Raw genomic sequence first — 17065 nt, forward strand, 5'->3', positions numbered from 1 at the left:
ACTAATTTCACTTTTATAATTAAAAATGTTTGTTGTTCATAATGTTTAAACGATTAAAATGCTAAACAAATTTTCAACACCATTATAGCTAATGTTTATTAGCGTCTCTAGTGTGGTAGTTAAATTTTAAGTAATAAGATTATTGTTATACTTAGTTTTTGTAATTAAAAGTGTGGTACCAAAATTGATCCAGCTCAGTTCTAGTTTTGTTCTAATTTAATTCTAGTTTAATAATAGTTATTTTTCTGTTCTAGTTGAGTTCTTGATCAGTTCTAGTTCAGTTCTAGTTCAGTTCTAGTTCAGTTCTAGTTCAATTCTGTTTCAGTTCTAGTTCAGTTCTAGTTCAGTTTTAGTTCAGTTCTAGTTCACTTCTAGTTCAGTTCTAGTTCACTTCTAGTTCAGTTCTACTTCAGTTCTAGTTCAGTTCTAGTTCAGTTCTAGTTCTAGTTCAGTTCTAGTTCAGTTCTAGTTCAGTTCTAGTTCAGTTCTAGTTCAGTTCTAGTTCAGTTCTAGTTCAGTTCTAGTTCAGTTCCAGTACAGTTCTAGTTCAGTTCTAGTTCAGTTTTAGATAGGTTTAGTTCAGTTCTTGTTCGTTTTTAGTAGATCAAATTTATTTTATATAATAGTATATTGTATAAACCGTGTTTTAGTAGCAGTTGCTAGTATTTAGAGAACCTTACATTCCTTGTACAAAATCGAAAACCTTTCTAATTTTAAAAAACTTTCATTAATTATTTTTAATAGTTAGGCGCCCTAGTTTAGTCACCTTCTCCTAATATAAGCAATCAACACGGTATTATAATATAACCCAAAGCTCTATTTCAAAAACGAAATAAATAAATATTTATTTACAAGTTACATCAAAAAACTATTAAATGTTCACAACAATCGAGCTTATTTACCAATAATTGACGACTAAAAAACATCATTATTTTGTACATACTTCGATTTGTAGCTACCGGCGAGACAACGTTTAAATTATTGCCTTTTTTAACACAAATTCAATCATTTAACCGGCTTGGAAAATTTTTGAAAATATATAAAATAAAATATTTATTTAAGTATAAAATAAATGTAATAATCGGATTTGAAGAAGAAGTTGCTGGTAGCAACATATTGCTACAAATCTGTACAAAAACTACTTACGGCTTAATAAATCTGTGATGAGAGCATTTCAATATGGGAATTATTTCATTCGAAAGATAGTTTCTAAAAGTACGCTACTTTAGGTAAACAAATTAACATTTAAACTTTAAAAAACATGCAAAAATCACAACACAGTGTACTATAGACACTATTTTTACAAAGACTTTTTGTATGGTAGAACGGTTTAGCACGATTGTCACATCTTTCCCCCTGAATTTCTTAGTTTTTTGTGTGAATTGCTGCTCATCTGTTATTTGCAATACTTTTGACGAAGATGAAACTATCGAGTTGTATATCTAAGTATCTAACCATTTTATGTTTCCTACATCGACGTCAGATTTGTTTTTTTTTTTTTTTTTAAATTTAGCTTTTAGTTAAAGAAGAGACGGTGACTTGGAGATCTTTTAAACAGGTGTCTATTGCACATTGGCCATTTTATATTTTTTTTTTTGCTTTTTGTATTTTGCCGTTGATTTGTTTTTATTGATGTTTTATTTTTACAACCGTTTGACTAGCAATTTAGAAGCGCACGCCATAAGATCATCGTTAAATAATTGTTATTTTATTATTTAATCATCATCAGCATCGATGGTTACATGATGATCATTCGATTGTTTGATAATAAATTTGAGAGGAACAAAACTAAAAAAAATCTGCAAATTTATTGTTTACAATTAATTGAGTTAAAGATTGCAGAGTTTATGGTGTCAATAACAATTAGTTTTATTTTCTTAATTTAATAGATGTAAAACATATAAACATTTTGAGGAACTAATGGACAGTTTAACAATTAAATTATTCTTCTGCATGATTATTTTAAATTGTGAATAATATGTTTTAAAATAAATTTTAACTGAACTAGAACTAAACTATAATTGATCTACAACTGAACTAGAACTGAACTAAAATTGGATTGAAAATGAACTAAAACTGGACCGGAAATGAACTATAACTGAATGAAAACTGAGCTGGAACTGAACTACAACTGACCAAGAACTAAACTAGAACTTAACAAAAGCTAATAGAGCTGAACTAGAACGAAACTAAAACTGAACTAGAACTGACTAAAACTGAACTAGAACTGAACTAGAACTAGAACTGAATAAGAACTGAACTGAACTAGAACTGAACTAGAACTGAACTAGAACTGAACTAGAACTGAACTAGAACTGAACTAGAACTGAACTAGAACTGAACTAGAACTGAACTAGAACTGAACTAGAACTGAGCTAAAACTGAACTAGAACTGAACTAGAACTGAACTAGATCTGAACTAGAACTGAACTAGAACTGAACTAGAACTGAACTAGAACTGAACTAGAACTGAACTAGAACTGAACTGGAACTGAGCTAAAACTGAACTAGAACTGAACTAGAACTGAACTAGAACTGAACTAGAACTGAACTAGAACTGAACTAGAACTGAACTAGAATTGAACTAAAACTGAACTAGAACTGAACTAGAATTAAACTAGAACAGAACTAGAACTGAACTAGAACTGAACTAGAATTAAACTAGAACAGAACTAGAACTGAACTAAAACTGAACTAGAACTGAACTGGAACTAAACTGGAACTGAACTAGTAATGATCTTCAAGTGAACTAAAACCGCACAACAACTGATGCAAATAAATGTTTGAAACTAATCACTATATTCGACTTTTTAATATTTGTTTATATATTTGTACGTCATTTTAAATTAATTACTATTTTCATTTCTATTTTCTTACAGCGATATCCTTGGTTGGAGTAAAACATGTAATAAGCCCGATCTTGAGAGGAAAGAACACAATTATGCTGACAAGTACTACAGTATAATAGATCTTTTTACAATCCTATGTAACTAATTTTGTTCAATATATTACTTATTTATATTTTTTTTATATATATCGTTTTTAATTTACTCTTAAGATTTAAGAATATGTAAGTATATTCTGTTACGAGCATTTCAAATCGTATTACCTTTTATTCAAATATTTCTATCACTATCTTCTAGCCCGTTTTACATTATACTTGCATGTAAAATTTCAACTTAATATTCCTTTTAACACAGAAGTTATTACTAAATAACTAAAACATTCGTAAGCGTTTTGTGTTTAACATTACGTCATTAGACAGTTTTACTAATTTATCAATAACTCCTAAAGCTCTTTAATTATTTAAACGAAATTAGTGTGGTTTGAAAGCCAGAAAAATAGGCTACCCGACACAGTTAAGATTTTAAATAAAATGCTACAACACCTACCTTTAAATAATGCTTAAAATATAAAAACGCTTATCACACTTAAGCTTTAAATTTTCCAAAATTTAATTATGTCCATCTTAAAGAACGTCATTTCTTCTATATTTCTGCGAAATTTCAAGTTGATAGCCCCATTAGTATAGAAGTTATTAAATAAAATGTAAAACATTCTGGAGCGTTTTATATTCAATTTTGATGCTCATGAACTGTTTCACTAATTTATCCATAACTTCCAAAATATCAACTTTATTGCCGTGAAATTTGTCTCATCTGATAGAATGGAAAACGGGCTACATCATGGACGTAAAATTTGTTTCCGGATATCAGAACCACATTCCCAATTTGAAAAGATAAAAATAAAAACGCTTTTAAGACTAGCACAAAACGCTTAATAAATTTTTAGATATACCACGCCAAAGCTAAGATTCTGCTCTATCCATATGCAAAATTTAAAAGCATTTGAAATAATAATGTGGAAGTTATGGCCAAAAAACATCGGATCACAAAATTCCCCAAAAAATGGAAAAAATCAATTTCACTTTTTTTGTGAAGTAATAGGTGAACAGAACCTGGTAGAAAGTAATTTTCCTAATGACAATTTTACAATTTTGCTTATAACTACTACAGTTTTAGGAATATTTGGGAGATTTTGGGCTCATATGAAAGCTGGGAATATGGGCTTCCCCGCTGGGTGAAAAAATTTCGAGAATTGCCACGCCCACTTATTAAAAATAAGGCGTAAAATATAAAAACGTTTACAACACAAAAGCTTAATAATTTTACAAACTCATTTCTTCACAATCTTGTAGACCATATTTTGCTCTATCTATATGTGAAATTTCAAGTTGATATTCCTATTAACAGAGAAATTATTACAAAATAACTAAAACAGTGGTAAGCACTTTATGTTTAACATTACGACCATTAGACATTATGTTCAATTTTGGTGCTTATGAATTGTTTCACTAATTTATGCATAACTTCCAAAATATCAACTCTATTGGCGTGAAATTTGTCTCATCTGATAGAGTGGAAAACGAGCTACATCATACAGGTGACTATTTACAGAAACTGCCACGCCCCCTATTTCAAATTAAGTCTTAAAGTTTAAAAACGCTTACAACACTAAAGCTATTAACTTTCAAAAAAGTATTTTTCTTCATCTTAAAGAACATGAATTTGTCTATATGTATATGAAATTTCAAGGTAATAGTGTTAATAGTTTTGTAGTTATTTAATAAAATGTAAAAGATTCCGGAGCGTTTTATGTTTAATTTTGATGCTCATGAACTGTTTCACTAATTTATCCATAACATCCAAAGTATCAACTCTATTGGCATGAAATTTATCTCATCTGATAGAATGGAAAACGGGCTACATCATAGATGTAAAATTTTCCACCAAATATCACAAGCACCTTCCCAATTTCAAAAGCTAAAAATAAAAACGCTTTTAGCACAAACTTAACACGCTTAGTAAGTTTTTAGTTATACCATGTTAAAGCTAAATTTCTGCTCCATCTATATGCTAGATTTCGAAGCATTTGGAATAATAATGTGGAAGTTATGATGGAAAAACTTCGGATCACAAAATTCACCAAAAAACTGAAAAAATCAATTTCACTTTTTTTGTGAAGTAATAGGTGAACAGAACCTGGTAGAAAGTAAGTCATTAGTTTCGAAGTTATTAAAGAAAAAGTAAAACATTCCGGAGCGTTTTATGTTCAATTTTGGTGCTTATGAATTGTTTCACTAATTTATGCATAACTTTCAAAATATCAACTCTATTAGCGTGAAATTTGTCTCATCTGATAGAGTGGAAAACGCTACATCATACATGTGACTATTTACAGAAACTGCCACGCCCCCTATTTTAAATTACGCCTTAAAATTTAAAAACGCTTCTAACACTAAAGCTATTAATTTTCAAAAAATTATTTTTCTCCATCTTAAAGAACATGAATTTGTCTATATGTATATGAAATTTCAAGGTAATAGTGTTAATAGTTTTGAAGTTATTTAATAAAATGTAAAAGATTCCGGAGCGTTTTATGTTTAATTTTGATGCTCATGAACTGTTTCACTAATTTATCCATAACATCCAAAGTATCAACTCTATTGGCATGAAATTTATCTCATCTGATAGAATGGAAAACGGGCTACATCATGGACGTAAAATTTGTTTCCGGATATCAGAACCACATTCTCAATTTGAAAAGATAAAAATAAAAACGCTTTTAAGACTAGCACAAAACGCTTAATAAATTTTTAGATATACCACGCCAAAGCTAAGATTCTGCTCTATCTATATGCAAAATTTCAAAGCATTTGGAATAATAATGTGGAAGTTATGACCAAAAAACATCGGATCACAAAATTCACCAAAAAACTGAAAAAATCAATTTCACTTTTTTTGTGAAGTAATAGGTGAACAGAACCTGGTAGAAAGTAATTTTCCTAATGACAATTTTACACTTATGCTTATAACTGCAACAGTTTTAGGAATATTTTGGAAATATTGGACTCATATGAAAGCTGGGAATATGGGCTTCCCCACTAGGTGAAAAAATTTCGAGAATTGCCACGCCCACTTATTGAAAATAAGGCGTAAAATACAAAAACGTTTATAACACAGAAGCTTAATAATTTTTCAAATTTATTTCTTTACAATCTTGTAGTCCATATTACATTCTGTCTGTGTGTGAAATTTCAAGTTGATATTCCTATTAACAGAGAAGTTATTACAAAATAACCAAAACAACAGTAAGCATTTTGTGTTTAACATTACGACCATTAGACAGTTTCACTAATTAACTAATAACTTCCAAAGTTATAGAAATATTTTAACGAATTTAGTTTCATTTGAAAGCTTGGAAAATGAGCTTCCCAATACACGTAACTATTTACAGAAACTGCCACGCTCCCTATTTCAAATTAAGCCTTAAAGTTTAAGAACGCTTTTAACACTGAAGCTATTAACTTTCCAAAATTTATTTTTTTTCATTTTAAAGAACGTTAAATTTTCTATTTGTATATGAAATTTCAAGGTAATAGAATCATTAGTTTCGAAGTTATTTAAGAAAATGTAAAATATTCCGGAGCGTTTTATGTTCAATTTTGGTGCTTATGAATTGTTTCACTAATTTATGCATAACTTAAAAAATATCAACTCTATTGGCGTGAAATTTGTCTCATCTGATAGAGTGGAAAACGAGCTACATCATACAGTTGACTATTTACAGAAACTGAGACGCCCACTATTTTAAATTAAGCCTTAAAGTTTAAAAACGCTTACAACACTAAAGCTATTAATTTTCAAAAAATTATTTTTCTCCATCTTAAAGATCATGAATTTGTCTATATGTATATGAAATTTCAAGGTAATAGTGTTAATAGTTTTGAAGTTATATAATAAAATGTAAAAGATTCCGGAGCGTTTTATGTTTAATTTTGATGCTCATGAACTGTTTCACTAATTTATCCATAACTTCCAAAATATCAGCTTTATTGGCATGAAATTTGTCTTATCTGATAGAATGGAAAACGTGCAACATCATACAGGTGACTATTTACAGAAACTGCCACGCCCCCTATTTAAAATTTAGCCTTAAAGTTTAAAAACGCTTACAAGACTAAAGCTATTAATTTTCAAAAAACTATTTTTCTTCATCTTAAAGAACATGAATTTGTCTATATGTATATGAAATTTCAAGGTAATAGTGTTAATAGTTTTGAAGTTATTTAGGAAAATGTAAAACACTCAGGAGCGTTTTATGTTAAATTTTGGTGCTTATAAATTAATTCACTAATTTATCCATAACTTCCAAAATATCAGCTTTATTGGCATGAAATTTGTCTCATCTGATAGAATGGAAAACGAGCTACATCACAGATGTAAAATTTTTCACCAGATATCACAAGCAACTTCCCAATTTCAAAAGCTAAAAATAAAAACGCTTTTAAGACTAGCACAAAACGCTTAATAAATTTTTCGTTATACCACGCCAAAGCCAAGATTCTGCTCTATTTATATGCGAAATTTCAAAGGATTTGGGTCAATATTGGCAAAGTTATGACGAAGAAACATCGAGCCACAAAATTCCCCAAAATTTTGAAAAAATCAATTTCACTTTTTTTGTGAAGTAATAGGTGAACAGAACCTGGTAGAAAGTAATTTTCCTAATGACAATTTCACATTTATGCTTATAACTGCAACAGTTTTAGGAATATTTTGGAAATATTGGACTCATATGAAAGCTGGGAATATGGGCTTCCCCGCTGGGTGAAAAAAATTCGACCATTACCACACCCACTTATTGAAAATAAGGCGTAAAATACAAAAACGTTTATAACACAGAAGCTTAATAATTTTTCAAATTTATTTCTTTACCATCTTGTAGTCCATATTTCATTCTGTCTGAGTGTGAAATTTCAAGTTGATATTCCTATTAACAGAGAAGTTATTACAAAATAACCAAAACAACAATAAGCATTTTGTTTTTAAAATTACGACCATTAGACATTTTCACTAAATAACTAATAACTTCCAAAGTTATAGAAATATTTCAACGAAATTAGTTTCATTTGAAAGCTTGGAAAATGAGCTACCCATTACACGTAACCATTAACAGAAACCGCCACGCCCCCTATTTTAAATTAAGCCTTAAAGTTTAAAAACGCTTACAACACTAAAGCTATTAACTTTCCAAATTTTATTTTTTCCATCTTAAAGAACATTAAATTTTCTATCTGTATATGAAATTTCAAGGTAATATAATAATTAGTTTAGAAGTTATTAAAGAAAAAGTAAAACATTCCGGAGCGTTTTATGTTCAATTTTGGTGCTTATGAATTGTTTCACTAATTTATGCATAACTTCCAAAATATCAACTCTATTGGCGTGAAATTTGTCTCATCTGATAGAGTGGAAAACGGGCTACATCATACAGGTGACTATTTACAGAAATTGCCACGCCCCCTATTTTAAATTAAACCTTAAAGTTTAAAAACGCTTCTAACACTAAAGCTATTAATTTTCAAAAAATTATTTTTCTCCATCTTAAAGAACATGAATTTGTCTATATGTATATGAAATTTCAAGGTAATAGTGTTAATAGTTTTGAAGTTATTTAATAAAATGTAAAACATTCTGGAGCGTTTTATGTTTAATTTTGATGCTCATGAACTGTTTCACTAATTTATCCATAACATCCAAAGTATCAACTCTATTGGCATGAAATTTATCTCATCTGATAGAATGGAAAACGGGCTACATCATAGATGTAAAATTTTTCACCAGATATCACAAACACCTTCCCAATTTCAAAAGCTAAAAATAAAAACGCTTTTAGCACAAACTTAACACGCTTAGTAAGTTTTTAGTTATACCACGCCAAAGCCAAAATTCTGCTCTATCTATATGCTAAATTTCAAAGCATTTTGATTAATAATGTGGAAGTTATAACCGAAAAATATCGGATCACAAAATTCACCAAAAAACTGAAAAAATCAATTTCACTTTTTTTGTGAAGTAATAGGTGAACAGAACCTGGTAGAAAGTAATTCTCCTAATGACAATTTTACAATTTTGCTTATAAATTGTATAGTTTTAGAAATATTTGGGAGATATTGGACTCATATGAAAGCTGGGAATATGGGCTTCCCAGCAGGATGAAAAAACTTCGACGACTGCCACGCCCACTAGTTGAAATTAAGGCGTAAATTATGAAAACGTTTATAACATAGAAGTTAAACAATTGTATAATTTTATTTTGTTACTATCATGTAGTCCATATTATATTCTATCTGGCTGTAAAGTTTCAAGTTGATATTCCTCTTTGCACAGATGTTATTACAAAAAAAGGAAAACAGTCCTAAGCGTTTTGTGTTAACAATACGGTCATTAGAAGGTTTTACTTTTTTACCTATAACTTCGAAAATTCTTGGAATATATAAACGAAATTAGTGTTGTTTAAAAGCCAAGAAAATAAGCTACCCGATATAGTTAAGCTTTTACACAAACTGTCACTCCTCCTAACTTTAATTAAAGCTTAAAATTTAAAAACGCTTATAACACTTAAGCATTACATTTTCTAAAATTTATTTATGTACATCTTAAAGAACGTTATTTCTTCTATCTCCCTGTGAAATTTTAAGTTGATAATCCCATTTTGATTAATTTATTTTTGTTAACATAATAGTCAAAATACATGTTATAAAAGGTTTTATCTAACATTTATAGGATTTTATCTAACAACATTTTAAAGGTGTCCTAATAAAACAAGAAGCAATTTTAAAACTACAATATATTATCACATTTATTTTATTTATTTTACTTTTAAATATATTTGTAAAAAATAAAAAAATAATATTACAATTGTTATTGTCTTGTAAGAATATTTTCTCTGAAAGTAATCGAATAATAACCTTAAAAATGCAATTCTACTGTTTTAAATTATTCTAGCAGCTTAAATCTGTTTAAATACATATATATAGAGAAAAGAACTAGTTTTCTTTAACGTTTTCTCTCGTCTTGCTCGCGATTTGTGTGTTATATATGTGTGTGTGTGTATATGTGTATGTGTGTGTGTGTATATGTGTATGTGATTGTGCTGGAAATCCTGTGTTTTTGATAATAACGCTACTGCTGCTTCTTAATTTAGGATATAATATTCTTGATGTTCCTGGTTTATTTTTATTACCTAAGAAAAAAGGACAAATTACTAATAAATGCAATGTAAATAAAATGTTTATATAAATACAAAATTTTATGAAGGGGAACCTTTAGCCACTAGTTTTGAAGAGTCTTCGATCAAATATAAAATCAAATTGTCAAATTTTTATGAAAAGTGTATTGTCATCAAAGGAAAACATAAACTAATAATGCAATAATATATACTGATCGATTTTTAAGTGAAACAATTTGGCAAAATGTGCCCCTATGGCTTAAGGTCCTCCTTCAAAACATCATTTAATATAATGTAATTATTTGTACGATCTATAGACACAAATACATGTTTACAGTTTTACTACAAATCTAACAAATATGTTTAGTTTGTTAGAGAAGAATTATCAAATATATTTTGTAACGGAAATAAAAAACTATTTATAAAATCTAGATTTAAGTAATTTTCAATCAATCTCTACTGATGTCTTTATACAAAACACTACTTTGCAATAATAGAGTTACACAACTAAACTACAAATAATATCTTATATATTTTAACTTAAAAATATTTCACATCAAATTCAGTTCATGGTTTGAACAATTTGCTTTAAAAAAAATCCCTCTACATCCAAAACATCTACAATCAAATATGCAAAATATTTGAGAAAAATAATTTCACACATAACAAAGAAATAGTTTGTAAAACAAAAGCAAAAATAAATTGCAAGCAAAAAAGTTAAAGCAAAACTGCACAGCAAAAATCAAACATAAAAGCCAAAAGGAAAACTTGAAAATGTTAAAGAAAATGTTCAAAAAAAAAAAAAACGTCAACAAAGACGATGGCGACAACAACATGATATGATCACAATATTATTGTTATTAGTATTGTTGTTGGTTTCAGCAGACAATAGATACAATACTCAATGAATGTCATAAATTTTAAAGCAGGCCTAAAGCAACTTGCAGCAACAACTAGTAAGTACATGACAACAATAACAATAAAAACAACAAACACATAATATTTGCAATAAATGCAACAAATGTTGCACACTTTTTGTTAAATAAAAAAAATTGCTACAAAAAAATACATATAATAACATAGAAGTAAATATTAGACAATACGAACAGCAAAAACAATATCAATATTAAGAAGTCTGAAGAGAATATGGCAAGTATTTAACACCATTTACAAAAATTTAATATTTTTTTGTTTCACAATATATATAAACTTAAGGATCTAAACAATAATAAAATGTTTTCAATATGAAAAGTAGAAAAAATTTCTTTTAATAGTGTTTTCTGTTTTTTTACTAGAAATCGTGTAAATTTTTTATAATACTATAGCCTTTTCTATGTTATGTTTTGAATTTTCTGGCTTCTTATTACTTACTATTATTATTGTTGTGGCTGCTGTTGTAGTTAGAGTTTTCTTAAATTCTAAAAATGTATATTTTTAGACAGACATCTTGGTGGGAGATTTGAGAATCAAGTTAAGCAATAATAGGTAACATAATATACCAGCATCTTTATAACCAAATCTTGAAGAAACAAAACTAGTAGCAGTTTAGAAATAAAAAAAATATTATTAAGAATTAAAATAATGAACAAATTATAGAAAATTTTTAACCACAAAAATATAAAATTTAATAATTATGAAATAGTTTCTAGCGATGTGATTATGGTTAACAAAATTGACAGACTAGAACAGAAAATATTACAAAATTTTAAAGATTATATATTGACAATCTGTGATATCGCATTTCAGATACAATTTAAGAATTGGGTTAATACTGCACTCATTGTTACTTCGTGAGAAACGCCTTTCAAAGAAAGGAAGCAGCTAACTAACTAACTAACTTAGTAACTTACCACCTACCTCACTAACTAACTAACTGACTAACTAACTAAACTAACTAACTAACTAACTAACTAAATAACTAACTAACTAACTAACTAACTAACTAACTTACTAATTAACTAACTAACTGACTGACTAACTAACTAACTAAGTAACGAACTAACTAACTTACTAACTTACTAACTAACTAACTAACTAACTAACTAACTACCTAACTAACTAACTAACTACCTAACTATCTAACTAACTAACTAACTAACTAACTACCTAACTAACTAATGTTGGACCTAGGATCAATACTTCATCAAAATATTGAAACTTTCCTTTCCGCTAAATCTCCATGCTTAACCCCAAAAATGGACTATAAATGGACCAGGGTCTAATATTCAAAAACATGATTATCTCCGCATCTTGGGACCAAAGATAACTAAATTTTTGTATTCAAAACTAAAACCTATGCTGAACTCGAAAATTAATTCAGAACAATTTTTCAACGAAATTTAATTTTACATTGTCTAGTACAGGCGCGAATCCGAAAATTTTTCATACAAAATATAAAAATAAGAGAAAAAGATAATAATTAAAAAAACAAGGTTAACTCCCAAAATTTAGTTCTTGTCCTCAACATTCAGAAATAATAGCGCTAATTGTTCAGAATTAAAATTTTTTGTTAAATTTTGAAGAAATATTGGCCCAGGCCTATTCTGAGTTCATTTTCGGTCACAGCATCGGAATTCAGTATTTCATTGGAATTTCCAGAAGGATTTGACTAGTAGTTTCCGAGTTTAAAACAAAAATTTTGGATCCAGGACCAATACTAGATTAAAATTTCCTATTCACTTTTGTTTTGGGTTTAATCATGGAAACATTTAAACTATGAAAACACACATGTCGTGTAAATCCCCATGCTGTATTAGAAAACCAATATTTCATAAAAATTAACGATTTTTTCTGATTAAAGCAATTTGTGCTACTATCTAGGGATCTTAAGGTCGCATGTAGCTAAATCGGACATAAAAAATGGTCGGAAAAGGCTAAAATGCTTAAAAAACAAGGCTAGAAAAAGGCTAAGAATGGCACTAAATCCAAAAAGACCAAGTCTCATAGAATTACAATATAACATAAAACTCTTAAGTGAGAACGATACAAAATTTTTGGAATACAAAACATAAGCCATCCTACATACTACTGTTAGTTTATTAGTAATTAAAGTAAACAAATTAAAGTTCTGTGTTTTTAATATTAATCAATAATATTTATTTACCATTTAGCAAATTGTGGTAATTTCCTTAGTAGCACTTTCAAAACCAAATGTTGATCTGAATCTGAAAATAAAAAGAAATTATTTAAAAAAGAATTTAATATAAAAATAACATTTTATCTTATAAAACTACCAATATAAGAAAAAACTTATAAAAAAATACTTAAGAAAACAAAAGACTTAGAAAACAAACCTGAAATTATAAGTAAACAATTAACAAGTTTGTCACTTAAGTCTTTTGTTTTAGTTATAGAAAATCGTTAAATTTTATTAAAGGTATTTTTAACTTTAGATTTTAATAACCGATTTTTATAAGAAAAAGTTTTTCTTTGCGATAAAGCAAAAAAGAAATATATATAATTTCAATTTTAATTCAAGTATTTACATCTACGTTTTGTTAATTTCATCAAGATCACTATACTAAATCATTTAATGTACGTTTTCTTTAGCTGTACAACCTCATGTAATTGAATCATGTACTACTCAGCTATTTTATTAAACATTAAAAAAGGTTTTGTAAATAGAGTCATCATTTTAAAACCGCATTTTAATTATACCTTAACCTTCTTTGTTTTAGAAAAAAACCCAGTAAAATGAAAAAAGTTGGGTGTATTAAACAAAAAACAATAAAAACTATGAATATTTTATAAGATAAATCTTTTGAACCTAAATTAATATTTTTTGCAAAAATAAATTTTAATTATATTGTACGAATGAGTACGTACATACTATTTGCATTTACATTTGATTTAAGATTTATATCAATGGTTAAATATATAAGTTTTTGGAATTTATGGACACTCCTTTTAAACCAAAACAAAAAAAAACTATTATTATTTTTCATTTGCTAATTTTATAAATGCAATAAAATGGTCAAATGTTTGGTTTTGAATGATATATAAAGTAATATAAAATATCAATATACATATATTCTTAATATTTCAATTGTAATATTACCTACCGCATTGTGGTAATATTTTATTGCCAAAATTAGTTATCTCTCCCCCACATAAGCCACACAAAAGATTTTAACTTGTATTTTTTTAAGTTATGGAGTTTCATTCATATACAAATAGAAAAGTTTCAAACAAAAAACCTTGAAAATATTTATATTTGTTTATAATGAAATGTCATCGTTAGGTATTGAAGCAGAACATTTAAAAGTACAAAAAATGCTAAGAAAATGAGTAACGATTTGTATAAAAATAAAAGAGTTTTTGCATTTAACCTTTAATTTAAAGATTTATTTATTGGTGAAGACAAAAAATATTCCACGAGTTAAATAATTTTGCTTTTCACTGTATTTTTAAATGATTTTTTCTTATTTGTGTTTAAATAATCCATTTTTTTCATAATTAAAATATTCCTTTTACAAAGAAATAGAGAAAAATGATCAGCGAAGAAACTTTGACTTTCAACAAACAAGTCTTTTGAGAAAACCGATCATTGTGGAAATTTCCTATTGATAAGTGATCAGTGATCACTTATAAAGTTTTTTATAGAATACTGATCACTGTTCAAGTTTTCTGTAGTAAAAATATCACTTTTAAAGTGAAGTCGCTTTCCAACAGCGTTTTGAATTAAAAACAATGTTTTCTATATAGAATTGAATACTTTCCATACCTATAGAAAACTGATCACTATTAAAGTTGTACATAGAAAACTGATCGCTGTTAAAGTTTTCTATAGAATCAACTCTTAACGTTTTATATCGAAAAGTGATTTATATATGATTGATTTATATAGAATACTGATCGCTTTTAAAGTTATCTAAAGTGATCTATGTTTAAAGTTCGCTATTGAAGTGTTTTATACAAAAGTGAACGCTGTTAAATATGTAAAAATTTACCATAGAAAAAAATATCGCTGACCTAGTTTTCTGATCGCTTTTAAAAGTTATCCTTATTTTTAAGAAACTGATCACTATAAAAGTAGTGTAAATAAAACTCATCGCTGTTTAATTTATTTATAGAAAACTGATCGCTTTTAGAATTTTCTATATAAAAGTGATCGTTGTTTAAATATTTTCTATAGAAAACTGATTGCCGTTTAAGTTTTCGATGGGAAACTGATCAATTTTAAAGTTATCTATAGAAAAGTGATCGCTGTTTAGATCTTCTATATAAAATTGATCGCCGTTCAAGTTTTCTATATAAAACTGACCGATGTTCAAGTGATTTATAGAAAAGTGATCACTGCTAAATCTGAGTCTTCTATGGAAAAATGATATATAGAAAAAGTGATCGCTTTAAAAAGCTCTCCTTAAAAAACTGATTACTGTTATCATTTTCTATTGAATGCTGATCACTTTTAATGAAACTGATCACTATAAAAGTTTTATATATAAAACTGATCGCTGTTAAAATTATCTATATAAAAGTGATCGCTTTTAAAGTTTTCTATGTAAAAGTGTTCACTGCTTAAATTTTCTACAGAAAACCGATTGCCGTTAAAGTTTTCTATGGGAAACTAAATAGAAAGGTGATCGCTGTTTAAATCTTCTATATAAAATTGATTGCGTTAAAGTTGTCTTTAACGCAATCAAAAATAATCTAAAGTTTTATACAGCAAAATTATCGCTGTTCAAGTTTCTGATCGTTTTTAAAAGTTCTCCTCTGATTGCTGTTATAATTTTCTATTGAAAAGAGATCACTTTTAATGAAACTGATCACTATAAAAGTTGTCTAAAGATAACTGATCGCTGTTAAAAATATCTATAATAAAGTGGTCGCTTTTGGAGTTTTCTATATAAAAGTGATCACTGTTTAAATTTTCTAAGTTTTCTATGGAAAACTGATCGCTTTATAGAAAATTGATCGCTGTTTAAATCTTTTATATTAAATTGTCGGCGTTCAAGTTTTCAAGTCTTTTATAGAAAAGTGATCACTGTTAAATATGAGTCTTCTATGGAAAAATGATCTATAGAAAATGTGATCAAAAGTTTTCTATAGAAAACTGATCGCTAATCAAGTTTTCTGATCGTTTTTAAAAGTACACTTTAGAAGAATGATCGATGTTACAAATTGACAACTGATCGCTTTTAAAATAAATGTTCTATTACAATCAGATCCCTGGTAATGTTTTCTATAAAAAGCTGATCACTTTTAAAGAAAACTGATCACTCTAAAGAATTTTTTTTAGAAAACTGACCGATTTTATATGTTCACAGGGTTAAATTCAATTTCGGTATGTCACATTATTTCCAAAACATGTTATTAAAATTTGTGTTTTATTTATTAAATACAATAATTCTTAGTATTTTTTCTATTTGTTCCAGAAATGTTACCAATATCGTGACTTGAACGTGTTTAAAAGACGTTTACTAAGAAAAAAAAAAAAAAAAACACATTTATTTAACAAAAACAAAGACATTTTTCAAATAAAGTGCTTTAAAACGGGGAGGTATGGTCACGTTTTTAAAATATTTATATATTATTTCATACTTTTTATTTAATGCGATGATTTACTTTGATCGCATGCCATTAATATTTATTTAAGTATATCGTATTGAAAAAAAAGAAATAAAAATACTAAAATATTTAACAAAATTTGTTCAACTAAAACGTAAAACTTAGAAAACAAACTTGTTATAGTAAGTTAGTAGAAAAAAGTATGTGTCTTAAGTCTTTTGTTTTAGTGGAAGTATTCAATTGATAACCAAACTGCTGTAGTCAAACTTTGGTGTTGAAAGTGTCCACTAAATTAGATTTTAATCTCATCACATTTTTTTCTTTTAATATTAATTTTTATGATTGCATGTGTAATCTATTTATTTAAATATTTATTACTCTGTAACATGTTTGGCATAATATCGAAAAAAAATTTAAAAACATTCACACTTAATACCACCATGTTTTAGCGTTTAAATGGTAAGAAAAAAATGAAACACAC

General features: G+C 27.6%; 1 protein-coding gene and 1 long non-coding RNA gene across 3 annotated transcripts in view; one reads left to right on the top strand and one right to left on the bottom strand.

Moving 5' to 3' along the window:
- The window catches only part of LOC124418693, a 97295-nt gene extending 94263 nt beyond the window's left edge, over window positions 1–3032 (top strand). Inside the window, exon 4 of the long non-coding RNA XR_006940155.1 lies at window positions 2880–3032. This is a non-coding gene — a long non-coding RNA (uncharacterized LOC124418693). The remainder of the gene's footprint in view (window positions 1–2879) is intronic.
- The window catches only part of LOC111682360, a 48328-nt gene extending 35088 nt beyond the window's left edge, over window positions 1–13240 (bottom strand). Inside the window, exons 1-2 of one of the 2 annotated variants that reach the window (XM_046945710.1) lie at window positions 13178–13231; window positions 11446–11608 (exon numbers count right to left, since the gene is read on the bottom strand). The gene's annotated coding sequence lies outside the window, so the exon portion shown is untranslated. Of the gene's footprint in view, window positions 1–11445; window positions 11609–13177 lie in introns of both variants that reach the window. The other variant, XM_023444291.2, reaches the window with a different exon arrangement.
- Window positions 13241–17065: the final 3825 nt, after the last annotated feature.

This window comes from Lucilia cuprina, chromosome 3, assembly GCF_022045245.1.
Source record: "Lucilia cuprina isolate Lc7/37 chromosome 3, ASM2204524v1, whole genome shotgun sequence".
Classification (NCBI taxonomy): domain Eukaryota; kingdom Metazoa; phylum Arthropoda; class Insecta; order Diptera; family Calliphoridae; genus Lucilia; species Lucilia cuprina.